The sequence below is a fragment of the Anomaloglossus baeobatrachus genome, chromosome 3 (genome assembly GCF_048569485.1).
Source record: "Anomaloglossus baeobatrachus isolate aAnoBae1 chromosome 3, aAnoBae1.hap1, whole genome shotgun sequence".
NCBI classification, from domain to species: domain Eukaryota; kingdom Metazoa; phylum Chordata; class Amphibia; order Anura; family Aromobatidae; genus Anomaloglossus; species Anomaloglossus baeobatrachus.
In genome coordinates, this window is record NC_134355.1 from 364,551,474 (window position 1) to 364,576,969 (window position 25,496).

Below are 25,496 nucleotides of genomic sequence, written 5' to 3' on the forward strand. Positions count from 1 at the left end.
CCTACTTCACTGAGAGTGTTCTGGACTTCAGTTGATGTTGTGAACGGGTTCTTCTTCACCAAAGAAAGTATGTGGCGATCATCCACCACTGTTGTCATCCGTGGACGCCCAGGCCTTTTTGAGTTCCCAAGCTCACCAGTCAATTCCTTTTTTCTCAGAATGTACCCGACTGTTGATTTTGCTACTCCAAGCATGTCTGCTATCTCTCTGATGGATTTTTTCTTTTTTTTCAGCCTCAGGATGTTTTGCTTCACCTCAATTGAGAGTTCCTTAGACCGCATGTTGTCTGGTCACAGCAACAGCTTCCAAATGCAAAACCACACACCTGTAATCAACCCCAGACCTTTTAACTACTTCACTGATTACAGGTTAACGAGGGAGACGCCTTCAGAGTTAATTGCAGCCCTTAGAGTCCCTTGTCCAATTACTTTTGGTCCCTTGAAAAAGAGGAGGCTATGCATTACAGAGCTATGATTCCTAAACCCTTTCTCCGATTTGGATGTGAAAACTCTCATATTGCAGCTGGGAGTGTGCACTTTCAGCCCATATTATTTATATAATTGTATTTCTGAACATGTTTTTGTAAACAGCTAAAATAACAAAACTTGTGTCACTGTCCAAATATTTCTGGACCTAACTGTATATGTGAACTGTGCCATGTGGGCCAAGCTGCAAACAGGCAAAGGTTCTGTGTCCCCACCAGAAGGAACAATACCAATCCTCTCCTCACATTGACTCGCCTCCTCCACTCCTTCCCATCCATGTTGGACAGACATGATGCTGAAATTGAGAGTAGAGATGAGCCACCACCCTAGTGTTCGAGTTCGGATCGTCGAACTTGGGGTGTGTTCGTCGAACACTTTCGAACACCATTGAAAACAATGGTAGGCAAACACAAACACATACAAACATGCACAAACACGAACGCACACACACATATTATGCTCACCTTACATTCCATCGCCGGCCTCCTGGGACTTGCAGTTTGCCGGTACAAGATGTGTATCGGGTAACCATCGCAACCGATGCCGGAAGTTCCTCTGACAGAGCGCTGACGTCAAAGGCAGGAGCCGCTTGCCTCTGATTGGCCAGCGCACTACCTTTGAGTAGCGTCTGACAGAGGAAGTTCCTCCCTTGTCGCGATGATTACCCTGTAGCGGCGAACTACGTGTATCGGGTAACCATCGCGACGAGGGAGGAACTTGTCAGATGCTAATCAAAAGCAGCGTGCTGGGCAATCAGAGGCAAGCGGCTCCTGCTTTTGATGTCAGTGCTCTGGCAGTGGAAGTTCCGGCATCGGTCGCGATGGTTTCCTGATACACATCTTGTACCGGCGAACTGCAAGTCCCAGGAGGCCGTCAATGGAATGGAAGGTAAGGTGAGCATAATATGTGTGTGTGCGTGTATGTTTGTGTGTGTTTGTGTGTGTTTGTACGTGTTTGTGTGTGTTTGTGCATGTGTGGAATGGCACAATAGGGGACCAGGATGGGATATTTAACAAGTTGTGGAAGGAATTGTCTGCATTGCAATGATTTCCTATGGGAAATCTTGCTTTGCTGAACGAGTAACTTGGTTAGCAAGCACACTCCCAGAACGGATTGTTCTCGTTAACCAAGGTTCCACTGTATTAATATTGAATAACAGTATTACTGTGAAAAGCCAGTTACGCTTTTGGTTATCGAACCATTATCGAACATAACCTCGAATTGTCGAACTTGAAGCTAATTGTTCACGTTCGTTGAATGACTCGAACATCACCTAAAACAGGTCGGATTTGACATTAGTGAACAGTTCGATTCGAACACCACTCATCTATAGTTGAGAGTCCCCTGTATAGCATTGGGAGTCCCCTCAGGAGCACAGAAAAACAAGTCCTCTCCCTCATTATTCATATTGATCCTCATCATTACCCAATGTTGCCTCAGAATATTGGCTGGGCTGGGTAGTATCACCCATTGGGAAGTCTGGCTCCATAGCCACATGCTGGGCACTCAAATCTTCCTCTTTGAGATTATGCAGTGATTGTTTCAACAGACACAGCAGCAGGATGGTTAAGCTGATACTAGCCTGATCACTGCTCACAAGCTTGGTGCAGTACTCAACATTATCAAGAACCTCAGAAATGCCAGCGATCCACACCCACTCAACAGTTATGTGTGGTGGCTAACTCTCAGGGGTACTTTGCACACTACGACATCGCAGGTGCGATGTCGGTGGGGTCAAATCGAAAGTGACGCACATCCGGCGTCGCTGTCGATATCGGAGTGTGTAAATCGTTTTTGATACGATTAACAAGCGCAAAAGCGCCGAAATCGTATCATCGGTGTAGCGTCGGTCATTTCCATAATTCCGGAAGGACCGATGTTACGATGTTGTTCCTCGTTCCTGCGGCAGCACACATCGCTGTGTGTGAAGCCGCAGGAGCGAGGAACATCTCCTACCTGCGTCTTGCGGCTCACGCCGGCTATGCGGAAGGAAGGTGGTGGGCGGGATGTTTACATCCCGCTCATCTCCGCCCCTCCGCTTCTATTGGCCGCCTGCCATGTGACGTCGCTGTGACGCCTCACAATTCGCCCCCTTAGGAAGGAGGCCGGTCGCCGGCCAGAGCGACGTCGCAGGGCAGGTAAGTGCATGTGAAGCTGCCGTAGCGATAATGTTCGCTACGGCAGCTATCACAAGAGATCGCAGCTGCGACTGGGGCGGGGACTATCACGCTCGGCATCGCAAGCATGTCGTAGTGTGCAAAGTACCCCTCAGTCTGATGGGCATATTGAAGCTGGTATTCTGCAACTACCCTCTGCTGCTCACTAATCCTTGAGCTGCTGCTCACTAATCATCGACAACATATGATATGTAGAGTTCCACCGTGTGGGCAGGTCGCATGACTCGATAACTTTGCAAGATCAAGTGCTTTTGCAGCACTGTAAGACCAGCAAAAGCGGTAGAGGAAGGGTGGAACTTGTCACTAATATGGCGCACCTTCTCAAGTGATCATGAGCTTCCATGTTGCATGTACACCAACTCATACTCTGGCTCACTTTTTTTTACCTTCTCAAGTAGGTATGGCAAGCCAGGGTATGTTTTCAGAAATTTCTGAACAGCTAGTGTCAAGGTTGGGAATTTTGGGGAAACCCCAAATGGGGTCTCTCAGGGTCACAGATATGGGTTTCAAATCGATCTGCGCCGATATAAATGATTCTGACAACAATGATCATGCTGAGATGTATTCACTGTTTGAGCAAAAGCAAGCTTCTGGCTCATGTACTAAAAATCTCATGATTATACAGTACACATTTGACCTTGAAACAGGAACAAGGAGTAAAAGATAAAGCCCCAGTTTCACATCCCAGTTGGTGAGAACCAACATGTTATGAATACAATCAGTGTGTTATATGAATACTTCTTTGTTCATTGTACATTTTGGCTCATCCATCTTGGTTAACATATTCCTGAGTGCACATCTTAAAATCATATTATGACGTCTATGCGATTGTCATACAGACATACAGATAATTATGCAATGACATATATGCTTTAATTATATACTTACACAGATTATCTTATTACATCTGGACAAATCTCCTACAGCCCAGGCCTTACCCCCACACCAGGTTCAGCATGTGAGCCATGCATGGAACATGTACCAGCTTGCCCACCTTTAAAACCACCACCAGCTTGCCTTGCACCCATTATCACCGAGAACCAGACCGGGTTGGAGGTGCAACCAGGAGAGCCACTCATTGGTCTGTTCTTTTATACCTTGCCACAGCTCTGCTGCAGTGTGTGGTTTCGGACCTAAACAGATCAGCTTCAGCAGAGCATGTTGCCGGTTTGCCGATGCACTGCTGCACAGCTCCCTGCTTGGCAGTGATGGGGAGGATAATTCAGCAGAGGATGAGTAGTAGCAGGAGGAGGAGGAGGGGAGATAGGAAGGGGCATATAATGAGGCGGAAACACTGGTAGAAGTTGGGCCCACTATTCTTGGTGTGGATAGGATGTGTGATGTTACAGTTTGCGACATTTGTCCAACCTCTACCAGGTTCACTCAATTTGCCGTGACAGATATGTATCGTCGTCCATGTCTACGTGTTTGTTGTTAGGTAGACCGTCCCGGTTACGGCATTGGTCAGAGCATGGTTGAGATTGTTTAACACGTGCTTGTGTAATGCAGGGACAGCACACAGGTCAAAATAGTGGTGGCTGGGAACACTGTATCATGGGGCAGCCACAGGCAGCCAAAAGATCACGGAAATATTGTTTTCCTACAAGCCTAAATGGCAACATCTCCACGGCTAGCATTTTGGCAATGTGCGAGTTTAGGTTTTGTATGAGTGGGTGCGTGGTTGGGTATTTACGCTTCCTTTCCAAGCTCTCAGGCACGGACAAGTAGACGCTTCACTGGGACAAGAAAGTGGATGTGGTTGATGTCTGCTGTGTCTGTGCAATCACAGCTTGTGGGCAGGATGTCTGAGTGCCTGCTTCCTGGACAGCAGATTGTGAAGGATGTAGCACTGGTGACATGGCAGTGGTTTGACCCGCAGACACAAATTTGGTACCCTGGTGTTCTGCCTACCTACTGTCTGTCTGCAGTTTCCAACATCATATCTGCTCTCTATTTGAAATCTAACTTTCCAAAACTGAACTACTTCTATTCCCTCCATCTTGTAAGCTCCCCTCTCTGTGTGTGGTACCACGATAATAACTCCTCACTGTCTGGGGGTTATACTCAACACCAATCTCTCCTTCACCTTCTATATACAATTTCTTGTCCGCTTCTGTCGCTTGCACCTCAAGAACATCTCTAGAATCTGCCCCTTTATTACCATGGAAACTACAAAAACCCTCACTGTGACCTTCATACACTCATACCTTGACTACTGCAATTCTATATTAATTGGATTCCCCCTAACTAGACTCTCTCTTTTACAGTCCATCCATAATGCTGTAGCCAGGGTCACCTACAGTCAGGGCCAGAAATATTTGGACAGTGACACAAGTTTTGTTATTTTAGCTGTTTACAAAAACATGTTCAGAAATACAATTATATATATAATATGGGCTGAAATTGCACACTCCCAGCTGCAATATGAGAGTTTTCACATCCAAATCGGAGAAAGGGTTTAGGAATCATAGCTCTGTAATGCATAGCCTCCTCTTTTTCAAGGGACCAAAAGTAATTGGACAAGGGACTCTAAGGGCTGCAATTAACTCTGAAGGCGTCTCCCTCGTTAACCTGTAATCAATGAAGTAGTTAAAAGGTCTGGGGTTGATTACAGGTGTGTGGTTTTGCATTTGGAAGCTGTTGCTGTGACCAGACAACATGCGGTCTAAGGAACTCTCAATTGAGGTGCAGCAGAACATCCTGAGGCTGAAAAAAAAGAAAAAATCCATCAGAGAGATAGCAGACATGCTTGGAGTAGCAAAATCAACAGTCGGGTACATTCTGAGAAAAAAGGAATTGACTGGTGAGCTTGGGAACTCAAAAAGGCCTGGGCGTCCACGGATGACAACAGTGGTGGATGATCGCCGCATACTTTCTTTGCTGAAGAAGAACCCGTTCACAACATCAACTGAAGTCCAGAACACTCTCAGTGAAGTAGGTGTATCTGTCTCTAAGTCAACAGTAAAGAGAAGACTCCATGAAAGTAAATACAAAGGGTTCACATCTAGATGCAAACCATTCATCAATTCCAAAAATAGACAGGCCAGAGTTAAATTTGCTGAAAAACACCTCATGAAGCCAGCTCAGTTCTGGAAAAGCATTCTATGGACAGATGAGACAAAGATCAACCTGTACCAGAATGATGGGAAGAAAAAAGTTTGGAGAAGAAAGGGAACGGCACATGATCCAAGGCACACCACATCCTCTGTAAAACATGGTGGAGGCAACGTGATGGCATGGGCATGCATGGCTTTCAATGGCACTGGGTCACTTGTGTTTATTGATGACATAACAGCAGACAAGAGTAGCCGGATGAATTCTGAAGTGTACCGGGATATACTTTCAGCCCAGATTCAGCCAAATGCCGCAAAGTTGATCGGACGGCGCTTCATAGTACAGATCGACAATGACCCCAAGCATACAGCCAAAGCTACCCAGGAGTTCATGAGTGCAAAAAAGTGGAACATTCTGCAATGGCCAAGTCAATCACCAGATCTTAACCCAATTGAGCATGCATTTCACTTGCTCAAACCCAGACTTAATACGGAAAGACCCACAAAGAAGCAAGACCTGAAGGCTGCGGCTGTAAAGGCCTGGCAAAGCATTAAGAAGGAGGAAACCCAGCGTTTGGTGATGTCCATGGGTTCCAGACTTAAGGCAGTGATTGCCTCCAAAGGATTCACAACAAAATATTGAAAATAAAAATATTTTGTTAGGGTTTGGTTTATTTGTCCAATTACTTTTGACCTCCTAAAATGTGGAGTGTTTGTAAAGAAATGTGTACAATTCCTACAATTTCTATCAGATATTTTTGTTCAAACCTTCAAATTAAACGTTACAATCTGCACTTGAATTCTGTTGTAGAGGTTTCATTTCAAATCCAATGTGGTGGCATGCAGAGCCCAACTCGCAAAAATTGTGTCACTGTCCAAATATTTCTGGACCTAACTGTATATGGCTAACTGTTACTCGGATGCTTCTCCTCTGTGCCAGTCACTGCACTGGCTGCCCATATATCACAGGATCCAATTCAAATAGCTTTTTTTTCATACACAAAACTGTCCACACTGCGGCACCTGCCTACATTTCCACCCTCATCTCTATCTATCACCCTACCCATTCTCTACGCTCCACAGATGACTTTCGACTAATATCCCCACTAATCCAAATCTCCCACTCCCAGATCCAAGAGTTCTCCCAAACTGCACCACTCTGGAATGCTCTGACCCAAGAAACCAGGACGAACCACAACTTACTCAGCTTCAGACCCTCCCTAAAAACACATCTTTATAGGTGGCATATCACACTCCCTAATTGAATTAAATTCACATAGTCCCTCCCCGACTTCTTACAACATAACTCTCCATCAAACTCCACCGCACACAAAAGCATCTCAAAGATTGGCTGACTGGTTCAGGCAGCCTTTATCTATCCTCCATTTCTTTGAGATGGCTGGATTGTCATTGGAAATGAGCAGTTCACCTGTACCTTGTCCCCCTCACCTCATTGTAGATGTAAGCTTTCATGAGCAGGGTTGTTTTTTTTGCTATAATTATTGTATTTTCTATAACTGTTACTTACTTGTATATGAGCCTCTGAATTTTAAAGCGCTGGGGAATATGTTTGCGCTATAGAAATAAAGATTATTATTATTATTACTGGGGTGCTTGACTAAAATGTGGTTCTGCATACTGCTAGTGCTCAGGTTGCCTTTGCCCTGGCCTCTGCTCAACTTGGATTGCAGATGCTACAGATTACAATGTTTTTCTCTGAAGGACTCTCAGAAAAAACTTCCAGACAGTGGCTGATCGCCCCCTTTCCCTGACTTGGGCCACAGTGGGGGTGCTCTTCAAAACAGTTGACCGAGTTCTCACTCTGGGCAAACCACTACTCCTTGGTACCTGTGTTGGTGCTACATATCCATCTTCCTCTGTGATGCTGTGCTGACTATGCATGTCAACAGTCCAGGTCGGATCAGTGGACTTATCATCGACCACATTGTCTTCCATCTCATCCTCCTTCCCAGTTCAGATTGTAGGCTGACCTGATGGAAACTGTGTCTCATCATCATCGGTCACTCTCCACCTCTGGAGCCAGTTAATCATATTCCTCAAAGTGGCTTTCTTCTGGCCTTAGGTCCTCAAATACTTGCACATCAACACACGCCACCTCCTCACGTTCTTCTTCAATACTGCATGGTAAGAGGTTAGAGCTAACCAAAGGATACCTCCAAAACAGATTCTCAGAGTGGCCAAGCTTGGGGTCATATGTCTCCTGTGACTGATGATGGGGGAGGACGGAGGACCAGGTTGCAGATTGGATGCGTCAGCCTTCAGTATATCCATAGTATACTGTGTGGGCATGGAAGATTTGATGCTCCTTGAAAAATGCGATGAAACCTTGTTGTCTGCCATCCAAGACAGAATCTGCTCTCGGTATTCTGGCTTGCACACATGTTTACGTTCCAGACTGGGAAATTTGAGGAGGTGGAGGTTAAAGCCCAGTGCCACAATGGATGCATTGTAAACTCCTTTAGAATATGTATTCCATCATACGAGTCTCCCTGGGGGAGCGACTGACTAAATATATAAATAACAGCAGTCCTCCCAAACGTATGTTACTGGGCCACCTCAGGGCGCTCACCAAACTAAGCTTTCCTGACACTTGCAGGCCCTCTGAAAACCTGAATTGAGGGCCGCAGAATGACATGGAGGAGGAGGAAGAGAGTAAAGCCCAACATCACAATTGGCACATTGTAAACTGCTATGGAATATGTATTCCATCATCTGAGTCTCCGTGGGTGAGGGACTGCCCAAATGTATAAGCAAGAGTAATCCCTTCCAAACATATGTTACTGGGTCACTTTTGCACTTTTGGGCCCTTACCAAACTCAACTTTCCTGACACCTGCGGTGTCCTCTAAAAACTTCAATTGAGGGTCGCAGAATGACATGGAGGAGGAGGAGGAGGGTAAAGCCCAACGCAACAATGGGCACATTGTAAACTTCTATGGAATATGTATTCCATCATCTGAGTCTCAATGAGGGAGGGACCACCCAAATGTACAAGTAACAGGAGTCCCTCCAAAACGTATGTTACAGGACCACTTGAGGCCCCTCTTGTGAATGAACAACATACCAATGGGTGCATTCTAGCTGGCCTTTTAAAGTAATCGGGAATAACTAGAAATTATGTATGACAGGGGGACCTACAAAATGCATACATCAGGGCCCTCCTAATTGTAAAAGTAAAAAAAAAAGGCAAAAACACTACATGTGAAGAAATGCTAAAAGAGATATTTTTTTCTCCAGTTTATTTAGCCATATATACAAGTGATTATGCAGGGAAAACTGTTTCTTAACCTTTTTGGCCTGTAAAATGCAATTTAGGTTAGGTTTAGTAGGCGTTCTTGTGCATCGGTAAAAGTGGTGTAATACTGTGACATCCTTATTCCCAGAAACCATATGTGAGTCCGAAATGCATGCAGGAATTTTCTCCAGACTCTCTCCATTCAGTTTCATCACTTTCCCACCCATTTCAGCCTTTTCCTCAGGCCCCCAGACCTCTTTGTTGTGTCCAGCAGAAAATTACCCGCATTTCCCATTGACTTGAATTGCACTCACTATTTGGAACAAATAGGCGAGTATTGCAAAGTACTTGTTATGAGTATAGCAATTACGAATATTACAGTACTCTCTCATCTCTAATTTTAATGACAGCCAAGAGTCGGCTGACGACCCTCTGTCTGACAATACGATCCACCTGCAAACACCAGCTGCGAGCTGGCGTTCAATGGAAATTATGATTTCTGCTAAAAAGAGCAGTGTTGATGTACTGCTCTGGCTGTATAGCACAAGCAGCTTCAAATTCCCTAAGGGGTCTACTACATACAATAAAAAGGGGGAAAACAAACTTAGAAAAAGTTCAAATAACCCTATTCCTGCCCCAAAATAAAATATAAAAATATCAAATATACATATTGGGTATTGCTGTGTTCAGAAAGGTATGATCTATCAAAATATAAAAAAATTAATCCGATTGATAAACAGAGTAAGAAGTACTTTGCACACTACGACATTGCAGGTGCGATGTCGGTAGGGTAATGTCGAAAGTGACGCACTTCCGGCGTCGCTCTCGACATCGTAGTGTGTAAAGCCTAGATGATACGATTAACGAGCGCAAAAGCGTCGTAATCGTATCATCGATGTAGCGTCGGCGAAAACCATAATTACCTTGCTGCGACGGTCCGATGTTGTTCCTCATTCCTGCGGCAGCACACATCGCTGTGTGTGAAGTCGCAGGAGCGAGGAACATCTCCTACCTGCGTCCCGGCCGGCAATGCGGAAGGAAGGAGGTGGGCGGGATGTTTACATCCTGCTCATCTCCGCCCCTCCGCTGCTATTGGCCACCTGTCGTGTGACGTTGCTATGACGCTGCACGACCCGCCCCCTTAATAAGGAGGCGGATCGCTGGCCAAACCGACGTCGCAGGACAGGTGAGTGCATGTGAAGCGGCCGTAGTGAAAATGTTCGCTACGCCAGCTATCACCATGATATCCTATCTGCGACGGGGGCAGGGACTATCGCACTCGGCATCGCAGCATCGGCTTGCGATGTCGTAGTGTGCAAAGTACCCCTTGCAGAAAGAGTTAAAAACTCCACAATTACATTTTTTGGTTGCTGTAGCACTGCAATAAAATGCAATAAGTAACAAACTAAACATTGTATCTACCAAAATTGGTATCAGAAAAAACAACTCAGGGTGCAAAAATCAAACCTCATTGAGCCCCAGTTCCCAAAATGATCCGTGTCTCAGACAAAAGAGACACAAGCAAAACATTTTTTATTCCCACTTAAACTATACATATTGGGTATCGACTGTACATGCTAATATGGACCTGAACAATCATATCATATTGCCAGGTGAGTTTTACCATATAGTGAACATGGAAAATAAAACAAAACAAAAAAAAAAACTGTTGTGGAATTGCACTTTTTTGCAATTTCACAGCACTTGAAATTTTTTCCCATTTTCTAATACACTATATGGTAAAATAATTTCATTCAAAAGTACAACTCATTCTGAAAAAAGAAGCCCTCATACAGCTCTATTGATAGAAAATGGCAAAACAATGAAGGGGTTATAGAGTAATCATCATTTTAATTATTATTTCATAAATCAATGGTACACATGAAAATAAGGAACTTTGTAATATTTCTTATCAGAAAAATGTTCTTGTTTCATTGGCACTTTCATACAGAGTGGTACATTTGGGCCTTCTGCCCTTCTATTCTCCAGAATTAAGTATACGTGTTGAATTTATTTTGTAACTTTTTGGTATTACCCCAGTGATAACCGATTGTGTTACCTTTCTATTGGTTAGTCTACTGTCCCATATTCCATATTGTTAGGGCTGTAGGGATAGTTGATGGTGAGTGGGGGCGCCATCAGCGCAGGATTAGGATGCCATCCGCCGCGGCAAGGTAGAAAAGAGAATAGGATTTACCAGGGGCAGCTCTCCTTGCTTAGTGTTTGTATATGTTTTTGGATTTATGTGTAGTTCTTGGTATATTTGAAAATATTGGTCTTTAGTGGGAAGTAATTCTATTTTGTTGATGTATTAATATTAAACAGAATTTTAGGAGTTTTTCTTTTGTTACCTCCACGGACAGACCCTGCAGCCGCTGAGCCAAGATAGCAACAGGATCCATGAGAAAAAAATCCCCCTTTTTTAAAAAGAAACAAAAAAACAAAACAAAACACATGTCAAGTTTCTTTTTTGTACGGTTGGTGATAATATCATGCTAGGTACAGGGAATTACAAAGCGAATGGTGAAAGGGAAGGGAAACCCTGTGTCTAGGGAAGGAGGAAATTGTGACACCTGAACAAACCTACCGCCGATCACTGGGGTCTCTCACCACTAGAGATGAGCGAGCCTCTAAAAGCTCAAGTTCGGTTCGTCGAACGGAGGCCGCATTCGATTTCGGTTCGACGAACCTCTCGAACCCCTTTGAAAACAATGGCAGGCAAACACAATCACATAAAAACACATAGAAAACACCTCCAAAGGTGTACAAAAGGTGACAAACAACTCACAACACACCACAAACACATGGGAAAGTCACAAGGACATATACTCATGCGAAAACAAATAGCTGGATGAGTTAAAAGAGGAGGATACACAGATATATTCCCGCCCACCGAGGAGTTCACAGTCCTGGAGGCGGGAAAACCAGGCAGATAGAGTTTGGAAGTGAAAGTGGAAGGAGGTGAAGTAGAGAGTTCAGTTTGGACAGTGAGAGTGGAAGGAGAAAAGTGACAGCAAAAGAGCCTGAAGTTGGTCCGGGTGTGTGGCCTGGACAGATCAGCAAGGTTGGCAGACGGTGGTGACCGTCTGCAGGAGTGGCCGATTAAAGTCTACCGTAAGGACCGTGGACGGGTGGTGGCCCGGCGGTACCGGACCGAGAAGCCAGCACCAGTGGCAGGGGCTTTTCGGACCCCGGCAAGGCTAGGACTCGTTTCTCAGGGCCAGCACCTGCGGGCAAAAGGGGCTCCTCCAGCCCATATCCAAGCCGGGGAGCGGGTTACCGGTGGGAACCCATTGGAACCGTACAGACAGCGTAGGTGCAGGGAAAAGACAGTCACCGCTAACCTGCCGGGAGCAACAACACCGCAGCCATCCGAGGGACCCGTCCATCCAGCCGCTTGTTTTACCGTGAACTGTGTCCTCATCATTGGGCTGAGTGAGTACCACCATGCCGTGTGGCACAGCGCGGCCCCCGCGACCCTGCACCTCGTCAGGCCCCGCAACCCGCCTGTCATCCATCCTTACCCCATCACCGGGCCCCGGGACAACCAACCCCCTACCCACGGAGGGGAGAATTAACAACAAAGCTGCTCCCTGTCACCGCTCCCGGGATCCCCGTCCAGAGCAGCGGTGGTGTCCACAAAATCACCACAACCGTGGGTGGCGTCACGGACAATATCCCTAAAACCAAACCACCCCTTTTTCACTCACGGGCGAGGAGCGCCGCTCGAGTCCCCGGGATCCGGCCCATCGCTCGAGCCACCGAGCAGCAGCAGCGGCAGCCGGACCCGAGCAGTGGGAGAGCGCAGCGTCCCCTCCTCCGCCCGCGACAACTTGGCGTCACGAACAGGATCCTACCGTTCTACCAATTGGTGGAAGTGCGCCTTGCGTGACCGCCGGAGGTGTCCGGCCGGAAAATTTGAAAAGCCGCCATCTTGGGCGCGAAGAGTTCCCGCTCGAGCGTCTCCTCGAGTAGTGGAGGCGTGAAGGCCAAAACCCAGCCCCTGTAAAGGAGGGGCCGGAAAGAGACTAAGGGGGACAAAATGGCGGCTGGTCGCATGTGAGCGCGGCTATAAAAGCAGGGACGCCAGGACCCTGCGGCCATCTTGTTCCTGGGAGAGGCCGCCAGCAAGATGTACATGCCGTCCCGAAGCACCGTAGCCCCCGCGCCTGGAACAGCGGCGTGGGTGGAGATCCGGCACGCGCAGCTCCAACAACGGCTGCAGGTCAAAATGCAGCTCCTCTTGGAGGAGTGGGAGGCCAACATGGCAGAGGTCATAGCGACCGTGCGGAGACGCGAGGAGGAAGTTGCGGAAGGGAGGGTGAGTGACCCACGCCCTGATACCCCTAGTGGGTCGGTCATCGCGGCTGCGGGACCCGGTCTAAACCCCCTCGCCCTGCTACCTCCCTCGCCACCCGTCCCGGCTGCCATGACCCCGCCACTGGGCCCGCTACCACCGCAACCGGTAGCGATACCCAGCATGTCCGCCCAGGCGGACCGACCTGTAGCCGACCGGAGGTGCTACCGTGGAAAGCCCCGAAGTCTGAACCGGAGGCACCCCCCGAGAGATTCCCCGAGCCGGGGCCGATAGACCGCTCCGTGAAAAAGGCCCAGCAGAAGAGAGCCCCTATGCCCATCCCCCACACCTCGGATGTGGTTGCGCCGGGTTGCCGCTGTAAGGCGATGTCCAAGGCCAAGTCACCGCGGGACCTTCCGCCCAGATCACCAGCGGTGGGCAGTGTCCAAAAGGTCTCGCGGGGCCCGACCCGTGCGCCGGAGTTCGCAGCAGCACCATACTGGGATAGGGAGCTGGTACCGTTGGGCCCGGAGATCGAGGAGAGGGAAAGGAGGAAGGCAGAGTTGGTGGCCCGTGCAATCCGGGAGAAGGAGAGCCTGAGACAAGCGACCTTCCGTGTCCGGGGCCCCCTGTATGAAGGGCAGGTGAGGCGGTTTGATGTCCGCCGGAGCTATGGTTTCATATATGAACCGGGCCTGGAGGCCGAAGTATTCATAGCCAGGCGGGATGTTAACGCCCACCTGCCGGAGGAGCACCCAGGCCGTAACCTGATGCCGGGCGACCTGATGCAATACACCCGGCACTGTGGGGAGAGGGGGTGGTTTGCGCTGGATGCCAAGCTGAGGGGCAGCCAGGAAGCCCGGGTGTCCGCCGCACCCTCTCCCCCAGCAGACACCGAAGAGTCGGAGTAAGGGCAGCGGAATGCCATTGTCAACGTCCCCGTTGGGACCACCGGAACAGTGTGTGTTAGAAGTTTGAAAGTTTTTGAAAAATGATAAATGAATGATAAGTGAATGAAACCGTGAAAAAGTCACCTGATTGCCATATGATTTACTACTGTGATTTGGAACCGGTCGTAGCCGGCAACTGGTCCCCGTTGGGACCCCTTTTTACAAGTTTACATAGAAACTACTATGAACATGCCTGAGAACTTGCAAGGCATCCACAAACTTGTGGCCTGTAAATAATTATGTTATGGCTTCTACCGTTACCGCCTCCGGAGAGGCAGATTGGAGGAAGGGCCCGCAGTGGAGCAGGCTGGGGCCCAGCCACCACCGGAACCGGTGGCAATCCTCTGGGGGTTTCAGGGGTTTCCCATGGACGTGGGTCCCCTGAAAAGGACAGAACCCGCTCGGGCAACTTGTGCAGGACTGGGGTCAAGGGGTGCTGACTGTTTGCTTAGGGGCAGCATCAGGGCCAGGTTGCTTGGGTGGGAGAGAGCGGAAGCCGTAACCGTTTACCGCAACGTTTTAAGTAAGAGTACCTCCCGATGTGGGAAGTAGTTATTATAATTGTATGTCTGTTATCGTTTTACATTTTCTATTTTTCAGTTGGTGAAAATAAAACCAGTTAAGGACGGGCAGCCCGAGGACGGTCTGCGTTTAACTAAGGGGGAATGTGGCGCCCTGGACAAGCCAGGGGCCACAGAGAACAACACCACAACACCCCACACTCCCAGCAGGCACATCGAGGTCAGACACAAAACCCTTGTTGCCTTCCTCCAGCGGCTGATGTTCACACCAGGGGGTGGGCCAGGCGATTGGTCCCGTCCACTGAGGAGTTCCAGTCCTGGAGGCGGGAAAACCAGGCAGATAGAGTTTGGAAGTGAAAGTGGAAGGAGGTGAAGTAGAGAGTTCAGTTTGGACAGTGAGAGTGGAAGGAGAAAAGTGACAGCAAAAGAGCCTGAAGTTAGTCCGGGTGTGTGGCCTGGACAGATCAGCAAGGTTGGCAGACGGTGGTGACCATCTGCAGGAGTGGTCGATTAAAGTCTACCGTAAGGACCGTGGACGGGTGGTGGCCCGGCGGTACAGGACCGGTACGCAAAGAGAAGCCAACACCAGTGGCAGGGGCTTTTCGGACACCGGCAAGGCTAGGACTCGTTTCTCAGGGCCAGCGCCTGCGGGCAAAAGGGGCTCCTCCAGCCCATATCCAAGCCGGGGAGCGGGTTACCGGTGGGAACCCACTGGAAACGTGCAGACAGCGTAGGTGCAGGGAAAAGACAGTCACCGCTAACTTGCCGGGAGCAACAACACCGCAGCCATCCGAGGGACCCGTCCATCCAGCCGCTTGTTTTACCGTGAACTGTGTCCTCATCATTGGGCTGAGTGAGTACCACCGTGCCGTGCGGCACAGCGCGGCCCCTGCGACCCTGCACCTCATCAGGCCCCGCAACCCGCCTGTCATCCATCCCTACCCCATCACCGGGCCTCGGGACAACCAACCCCCTACCCACGGAGGGGAGAATTATGCCCTTCTAAAATCATGTAAAACACAGCAAGGGGACTCCAAGCAGAGTCTCCCTTTTTTCCAAAAATTGGGCCCCACAGACACCCCTTCAGTGGCATCACTTGTGCCCCAGTTGCAAACTTGACAGGTAGATTTGCATCAAGCACATTCCAAAATACGCTAGCCTTTACTCTCCCCAGGATGACACAGGGGTAGTAAAGTCCTTGCGGATCCATGACTTGTTCATCTTGATGAACGTTAGTCTGTCCACATTGTCACTGGACAGAGGCATGTGTCGCGGGCGGGGAGGAGGGTGTCAGCACACCGCGCTCACCCCTTCTGCTCGGGTCCGGCAGCTGCTCAGTGGTGGCTCGAGCTGTGGGCCGGATCCCGGGGTTTCTCGAGCGACACTCCTCGCCCGTGAGTGAAAGGGGGTGTTTGTTGGGTGTGGGGATTGTTATAGTTCGTGACGCCACCCACGGTTGTGGTGATTGCACCACCGCTGCTCAGTGTGGGGGTCCCGGGGATGGTGATGCGGAGCAGCCAGGTGTTGTGTTGCCCCTCCGTGGGTAGGGGTTGGTGATCCCGGGGCCCGGTGATGAGATGTAAAGTGTAGGGCCTGGAGGGCGCAGGGACGCGGGGGCAGCGCTGTGCCTTGCGGCACTATGGTACTCACTCAGCCTGACACACGGACACAGTCTGTACGGTAAACCAACGGCTGGTAGGACGGTCCCACAGACGGCTGCACCTGCACTCCCGGTAGGTGACGGTGATGTCCCTCTTCCTTGCACCTGTGTTGACTGATGGTAGCGGTGGATTCCCTCCGGTTACCCGCTCCCCGGCTGCAATCTGGGCCGGAGGAGCTCTACACTTTGCCCGCAGGCGCTGGCCCTGAGAAACTTGTGCCGTGGCGGTGGCGGTGTCTCTCCAATACGGGTTGGGCTGTTGCCTTCAATCGGGACTTGGTTGTTGGGGGATCTGCGTCCCCGTCACTGACGGATTTGGCAAATCTGGCGACTCCTAGCCTTGCCGGGGTCCGAGAGGCCCCTGCCCTGGTGCTGACTGTCCTTCGGAACACTGCTCCAGACCACCGGGCACACAGCCAACGGGGTCCTTCCAGGAACTTCCAAACGGTCCCCCTCCAGACAGTCACCGCCGTTGCTGACCTTGCTGTTCTGGCCCTCACAAAGCTGGACCCTTCAGGCTGTCTTTCTCTTCTGTCACTTTACTTGCTTTTCTCCTTTACTACTTTCCTTCACTTTCACTTAGCTCCTCACACTTCCTCCTCCCTGACAGAACTCTGTTGTTTACTCAAGCTCGTCCCTGAGCTATCTGCCTGGTTACTTCCTGCCTCCAGAGCTGTGAGCTCCTTGGTGGGCGGAGCCAACCGCCTGGCCCACCCCCTGGTGTGCATCATCAACCTCTGGAGGAAGGCAACAAGGATTTGTGGTTAGCTGTGATGTGCCTACCTGGAGTGTGGGGTGTAGTGGTGTTGTGACCTGTGTCCCCTGGCTTGCCCAGGGCGACACATTCCCCCTTAGCAAAATGCAGACCGTCCGCGGGCTGCCGTCCTACACCGGTTTTATTTTTCTGTAAAAAGGGGATAACAGGGTTAAGCAAAACATAAATACATTTTTAATCACTCTTCCCAAGACGGGAGGCACATTTACTTAAACGTTGCAACGGTATACGGTCACGGTTTCCGCTCTCTCCCACCCAAGCAACCTGGCCCTGATGCTGCCCCTAAAACCCAGGCAGCACCCCTTGACCCACAGTCCAGCACAAGTTACCCGAGCGGGATCTGTCCTTCCCCTCCAGAGGGTGGCCACCGGTTCCTTTGGTGGCTGGGCCCTGGCCTGCTCTGCTCAGGGCCCTCCCTCCAACCTGCCTCTCCGGAGGCGGTTTTGTGGAAACGGTAACGGTACCCAACATATTTACAAGCCACTTAACGTTTGTGGTGCCCTGCAAGTTCACGGGCTTGTCCATGGATAGTTCCCATGCCAATAAACTTTAAACGGTCCCCACGGGGACAACGGTGCCGGCTCCTGCCGGTTCAATCACAAAAGCAAATCAACAAACAAATCAGGTGAAGTACTCGGTATCATTTCACTTATCATTCTTTCAACAACTTTCTCAAACAAACAGCAACTTCAGTGATGGTCCCAACGGGGACGGTGCAGCGGGCATCCGCTGCCCTGGAGGCGGTTACCACCGCATGGTGTCGGCCCACTTCGCGACCGAGCGGTACATGGGATTTTCCTCCCACTGGCAGTTCAACCCCGCACCGCTGACAGCCGTTAGGAATGGCGGCGGAGGCGGCATACTTGGGACCTCTTCCTCCATCAACGACATTCCCTTCGGACCTCCAGCCGCGGTGCTGATGTCCGTCTCCCACTCAATCAGGGCCGGCTCTGGGGTTTGGGTGGACTGATCGCGACGCGGCACGGCCGCAGCGGCCCCTTGCTCACGGGCCCCTACTACGGCAACCATCCTTCGCATCTCTGCTTTCCAATCCATCAACTGCTGCAAGCTCTGCGCACTCACCTTCACGCAGAATCGGCCCAGCTCCCGCTCCAGCCACGCAGCAGTCCCGGCGGGGAGCTCACCCGGGCCGCAGTCTTCAAAAGCTACTCCGCCTCGTTTCCCCCAGAGCTTGGGTACTCCGGTGGCGGGCATTCCCGCACTCCAATTCGAGGACGCTGCCATTTCTCCATTCGTGTCCCCGTCTTTTTAGCTGCGTTGTTACATGCAGCCAGCCGCCATCGCGTCCCCCTTAGCTCTTTCCGGCCCCTCCTCTCTCGGGGCGGGGTTTTGGCCTTCGCGCCTCTACTGCTCGAGAAGACGCTCGAGCGGGAACTTTTCGCGCCAAAGATGGCGGCTTCTGAAATTTTTCTGCCAGATGCCTCCGGCGGTAACAAGGCGCACCTCTACCTGACGGCAGAGCGGTAAGATCCTGTTCGTGACGCCAAGTTGTCGCGGGCGGGGAGGAGGGTGTCAGCACACCGCGCTCACCCCTTCTGCTCGGGTCCGGCAGCTGCTCAGTGGTGGCTCGAGCTGTGGGCCGGATCCCGGGGTTTCTCGAGCGACACTCCTCGCCCGTGAGTGAAAGGGGGTGTTTGTTGGGTGTGGGGATTGTTATAGTTCGTGACGCCACCCACGGTTGTGGTGATTGCACCACCGCTGCTCAGTGTGGGGGTCCCGGGGATGGTGATGCGGAGCAGCCAGGTGTTGTGTTGCCCCTCCGTGGGTAGGGGTTGGTGATCCCGGGGCCCGGTGATGAGATGTAAAGTGTAGGGCCTGGAGGGCGCAGGGACGCGGGGGCAGCGCTGTGCCTTGCGGCACTATGGTACTCACTCAGCCTGACACACGGACACAGTCTGTACGGTAAACCAACGGCTGGTAGGACGGTCCCACAGACGGCTGCACCTGCACTCCCGGTAGGTGACGGTGATGTCCCTCTTCCTTGCACCTGTGTTGACTGATGGTAGCGGTGGATTCCCTCCGGTTACCCGCTCCCCGGCTGCAATCTGGGCCGGAGGAGCTCTACACTTTGCCCGCAGGCGCTGGCCCTGAGAAACTTGTGCCGTGGCGGTGGCGGTGTCTCTCCAATACGGGTTGGGCTGTTGCCTTAAACCGGGACTTGGTTATTGGGGGATCTGCGTCCCCGTCACTGACGGATTTGGCAAATCTGGCGACTCCTAGCCTTGCCGGGGTCCGAGAGGCCCCTGCCCTGGTGCTGACTGTCCTTCGGAACACTGCTCCAGACCACCGGGCACACAGCCAACGGGGTCCTTCCAGGAACTTCCAAACGGTCCCCCTCCAGACAGTCACCGCCGTTGCTGACCTTGCTGTTCTGGCCCTCACAAAGCTGGACCCTTCAGGCTGTCTTTCTCTTCTGTCACTTTACTTGCTTTTCTCCTTTACTACTTTCCTTCCTTCACTTTCACTTAGCTCCTCACACTTCCTCCTCCCTGACAGAACTCTGTTGTTTACTCAAGCTCGTCCCTGAGCTATCTGCCTGGTTACTTCCTGCCTCCAGAGCTGTGAGCTCCTTGGTGGGCGGAGCCAACCGCCTGGCCCACCCCTTGGTGTGCATCATCAACCTCTGGAGGAAGGCAACAAGGATTTGTGGTTAGCTGTGATGTGCCTACCTGGAGTGTGGGGTGTAGTGGTGTTGTGACCTGTGTCCCCTGGCTTGCCCAGGGCGACACACATGCGCTTATCTGTCAGCACACACCCAGCAGCACTGAAGACACGTTCCGAGACAACGCTGGCTGCGAAACGACAAGATCTCCAAGGTGTAAGTGGCGAGCTCGGGCCATTTTTCAAGATTGGAAGCCCAAAATGAGCAAGGCTCCAGTTGCAAAGTCATGGCATCGATGTTCATTTGGAGATACTCCTGTATCATCCTCTCCAGCCGTTGACTATGTGTTAGACTTCTTGTCTCTTGTGGCCTTGCATTGGATGGTCTAAAAAAATTATGAAACGATTCCATAGAATTGCTGTTACCAGCACCAGATACAGTGTTGCTGTTACGGTTTGACTGATAATGACGAGACAGTCCCCTGTGTTTCAAGTTACAACTGGGAGATTCACTCCGTGCACACTGGTGTTTGGTGGAAAAGCCAAGCTAAGATTGAGTAACAGCTTCTGCTGATACTCCTGCATACGTGCGTCCCTTTCTATGGCTGTAATTATTTCTCCAAATTTGGACTTGTACCAGGGATCTAATAGTGTGGCAACCCAGTAGTCATCATCACTTCTAATTCGGATAATCTGAGGGTCATCTTGTAGGTAGTGCAGCAAGAAGGCGCTCATGTGTCTTGCGCATCCATGCGGACCAAGTCCTCGCTGTGTTTGTGGCGGCAAGGTGATAACCGTGCTTTCTTCCTCTGACATGTCCCCCCAACCTCGTTCAACCGAAATTTTACCAAGGTCTCCCTCATCTGCTGAGTCTTCCATGTCCATCAAGAGTTCGTCCTCCATTTCTTCCTGGGGTCCTGCACCTTCCTCAACAGTTTGGCTGCTAACATGCACCCTTGTTAATCCCTCTCCCCCACTGTCCCATGCCTGCCGCCTTGGTAATGCTGAACATCTGGACCTTGTAGATGTTGGTATCCCTTGCGCATATGAATCCTCCTGTACTTTCTCCCCTTCCTCTTGTCCCACCACCTGCCTCCGAATACTGTTTAGCATGTGCTCCAGCATGTAAATGACTGGAATTGTCATGCTGATAATGGAATTTTTAGTGCTAAATATATGTCGAAACTGTGCAGAAGGGTGCATAGGTCCTTGATCTGAGACCACTCCAGCAGCGTGATCTGCCTCACGTCTGCATCTCGTTGGCCCAGGCTATACGTCATGACGTATTGCACCAGGGCTCGGCTGTGCTGCAACAGTCGCTGCAACATGTGGAGAGTCGAATTCCAGCGTGTCAGCACATCGCATTTCAGGCGATGAACCGGCAGGCCAAAAGACTTCTGGAGCAATGCAAGTCGGTCAGATGCGGCGGTTGAACGATGGAAGTGAGCAGAGAGTGACCGTGCCCTGTGCAGAAGCCCATCTAGGCCGGGATAGTGGGTTAAAAATTGTTAGACAACAAGGTTCAACACGTGAGCAATACAAGGCACGTGTGTCACCTTGCCCCGATGAAGGGCCGCACCCAGGTTTGCAGCATTGTCGCACACGGCCTTCCCTGTCTGCAGGTTGAATGGAGACAACCATTTACGAAACTCGCTTGCAAGAGCTGACCACAACTCCTCAGCTGTGTGACTCTTATTTCCAAGACATTTCAATGTAAAGACTGCCTGATGCAGTTGAGCTCTGCTGCCAGCATAGTAAGGAGGTGTGCGGATTCCTTGTGCGCAGTTACAATGCGGGTGGCCTGACCAGGCAGACTTGGGGCGGAGGTGGAGGACCCAGACGAAGTTGAGGAGGCAGAAGCAGTGGAGGAACTTCTACATACAAAGGACTGACGCACAAGTCGTGGGGACGGCAAGACTTGTTCAGCAGACCCTACCATCTCTCACCATAGTTACTCAGTGCCCAGTCAGCGACATCTAACGTCCCTCCCTGTCCATGCTTACTGGTCCAAGTATCGGTGGTGAAATGCACCCTGTCACACACTGAGTTTCTCAAGGAAGCAGTGATGTTCTGTGCGCCCTGCTGGTGTAGCGCAGGCATACCTTTCTTGGAGAAGTAGTGGTGACTGGGCATCTGGTACTGGGGCACTGCGACTGACATAAGGTCTCGAAAATCCTCTGACTCCACCAGGCGAAAAGGCAGCATTTTGGTAGCCAAGAGCTTACAGAGGCTGAAAGTCAACCTTTTAGCTTTGTCATGGCTCGGAGGAAATGGCCTTTTATTGGTCCACATCTGAGGGACCGAGATCTGGCTGGTGTTTGGAGATGGAGTGGAGTAGGGTGTCCCTGGAAAACTGCAGGTCTGTGAGGAAAGTGCAGACGGAGACATGATGTTGCCTTCATCCAAAGTTGGTGCTCTTGATGTCTGAGAGAGCTGTACCCCAGCACTTGTTTCACCTTCCAAACCAACTGACGACCTGCCAAGCAAACTGCCTGTTGCGGTTACAGTGGTGGAAGGTCTGCATGGAAAAACATGTGTGACAGCTGTTCCCACAGTTATAGAGGATGAAGAGCGCGCGGATGCACTTGAAGGAGCAGACGGTGGTTGACCCGCTCCGCTAGCCTGCATTGTATCATGGTGAGCTTCCCACTGGGACCTATGCTTGTTATTCATGTGACGATTCACGGAAGAAGTTGTCAAACTGGTTTTGGCCTCTACTTATAGATTGGCAACAAATCTTACAGATCACATGATTTGGGAGATCCTTTGCAATGTCAAAAAAGGACCAGGCTAGGCAAGGCTTAGAGCCCATGCGACTTGCAGAGCCACCCCGACTTGTGCTCAGAGGCAGAGTTGTGGCTGAGGATGCAGTTGTTGACATTCTTCCAGTACTCAGACTCTGTCCAGGAAGGCGCAAAGTAACTTCGTCGTCAGTCGCATCCTCCTCCACCGCCTCTGGTGACTTCCTTGAGTGCCTGACTGTGGGTTGACAGTAAGTGGGATCTAGAACTTCATCATCAAGCATTGTGTTTGCACTCCCCTTGCCCTCAGACCTAACCTCTTCCTGCCCTGACTGAATAGTTAAGTTGTCATCCCAATAAGGTATCTGCATCTCATCGTCATCAGTATGTTCCTCATTGTCTCCACCAACAGGTATTACAGTTTGGGAATGAGGGTCTACATTATGCTCAGAAACTTGGTTATCAAGGCCTGAATCTGACTCACAAAGCTTCTGGGCATCACTGCAGACCATTTTCTGGTCTGTACTCACTGTAGCTTGGGAGCAGACCTCTGATTCCCAGGGTATAGTGTGACTGAACATGTCTGCAGACTCAGCCATCTCTGTTACACCATACTCTGCAGGACCGGTGGAGACTTGACAGCTGGGAGAAAGCAAGTGCGATTGGGGTGACAACTCAGAGGACTGTTGTTTTTTGGATGTTGAAGTTGAGGTGGAGGAGAGGCCACTTGTTGAAGCACTTGAGATCCATTGTAGCATGTTCTTTTTTTGTGCATCATCTACCTTTGTTCCAGTTGTTCGGTTCTGTAAAAAAAGGTAGCACATCCGATTATCCTCAGAAAGTTGTAGACATCTTACTTTTGCTGGAAGATGGCCTTTCTTCAGCAGATGTTAATGTAGCTTTCCCACCTACCCCACGGACACAAACTTTTTTTCCTTTTCCAACACGCCTGTTCCCCTTTCCATCAGCATCTGTCCTTTTGCCAATCATTTTGTTAGCAATAAGATTGGACACTTAAAATGTGGTAGCAAAAATGGAGAGGTGGTGTACAATGCAGAGGTGATCTAGCTTTATTGACAGCTGAAGAACCAACACTGATTATCCCAGTCAATTTTAGTATTCCCCTAACAGTGGCAGCACAGTTTGCAATTAGAATTGTGTAGCAAAAATGGACAGGTGTGTACCATGCACAGGTGCTGTACTGTGATTGCCAGCAAAGGGACACTAAGGTAGCATTCCAGACACTTTTAGGATGGCAGAAAATGTGTCAGCTCTTTGGGCAAATAAAATAGCATGGCAAAAATGGGCAAGTGGGTATAATGCACGGGTGCTGTGGGTCAGTGGACGGCAAAGGAACACTAACTTAGTATTCCAGACACTTTTAGGATGGCACAAAAGTGTCAATTCTTTGGGTAAATAAAATAGCGCGGCAAAAATGGGCAGGTGGGTAGAATGCACGGATGCTGTGGATCAGTGGACAGCAAAGGAACACTAACTTAGTATTGCAGACACTTTTAGGATGGCACAAAAGTGTCAATTCTTTGGGAAAATAAAATAGCGCGGCAAAAATGGGCAGGTGGGTAGAATGCATGGGTGCTGTGGGTCAGTGGACAGTAAAGGAACACTAACTTAGTATTCCAGACACTTTTAGGATGGCACAAAAGTGTCAGCTCTTTGGGCAAATAAAATAGCGTGGCAAAAATGGGCAGGTGGGTAGAATGCATAGGTGCTGTGGGTCAGTGGACAGCAAAGGAACACTAACTTAGTATTCCAGACACTTTTAGCATGGCACAAAAAGTGTCAGCTCTTTGGGCAAATAAAATAGCGTGGCAAAAATGGGCAGGTGGGTAGAATGCAGGGATGCTGTGGGTCAGTGGACAGCAAAGGAACACTAACTTAGTATTCCAGACACTTTTAGGATGGCACAAAAGTGTCAGCTCTTTGGGCAAATAAAATAGCGTGGCAAAAATGGGCAGGTGGGTAGAATGCAGGGGTGCTGTGGGTCAGTGGACAGCAAAGGAACACTAACTTAGTATTCCAGACACTTTTAGGATGGCACAAAAAGTGTCAGCTCTTCGGGCAAATAAAATAGCGTGGCAAAAATGGGCAGGTGGGTAGAATGCACGGGTGCTGTGGGTCAGGAGACAGAAAAGGAACACTAACTTAGTATTCCAGACACTTTTTGGATGGCACAAAAGTGTCAGCTCTTTGGGCAAATAAAATAGCGTGGCAAAAATGGGCAGGTGGGTACAATGCATGGGTGCTGTAGGTAGCAGGACAGCAAAGGAAGCCTCACTTTTTATCTCTGCTAATGAAAAAATGCAGCAAGGAATTGCCTGAGCTGAGATAGGCAGATGCTGTTATCTAAAGCCCTACACAGCATTTGCACAGACCTGCCTAGCAGCTATGGCTATGAACGGCTGTAAATCAGCCCTGAAAAAGGCTGAAATAACCAGCAGTCCCTAATCCCTAAAGCGCTGTATAGATTGCACTGTATCTCTATAGCGCACACAGCAGGAGCAGCAGCAGAGTGAGCGGTTACTATCAACCACACACAAAAGACAGATAATGGCGGCGACGGGGAAAATGGCCGGACCTTATAAGGCAAGGACATGTGACATGCACACCCTATGACACATGCCCTTGCTTGTCTGGCAAAAATCCACTTAGCTGTGTGTGTGTGTGTGTCTGTAATTGGCTGACATCCTGGCCCGCCCCACTGCACGCGCGGTTAGGGAAAAAAAAATGGCAATCGGCATTATCTCATCACTCAGCAGCTGCACAGATCTAAACCCCATCCCCCCCACACACTATACGCTGAAATTTGGTAATAGCGTGATTCACAGTAACTCACACTACTACAGTGAAATGCCAGCTAGTAAATAGCTAGGCTTTTTGTTGATCGAACCGTTCTTGAACGTAACTCGAACTGTCGAGCTTTTAGCAAAAAGCTTGAGTTC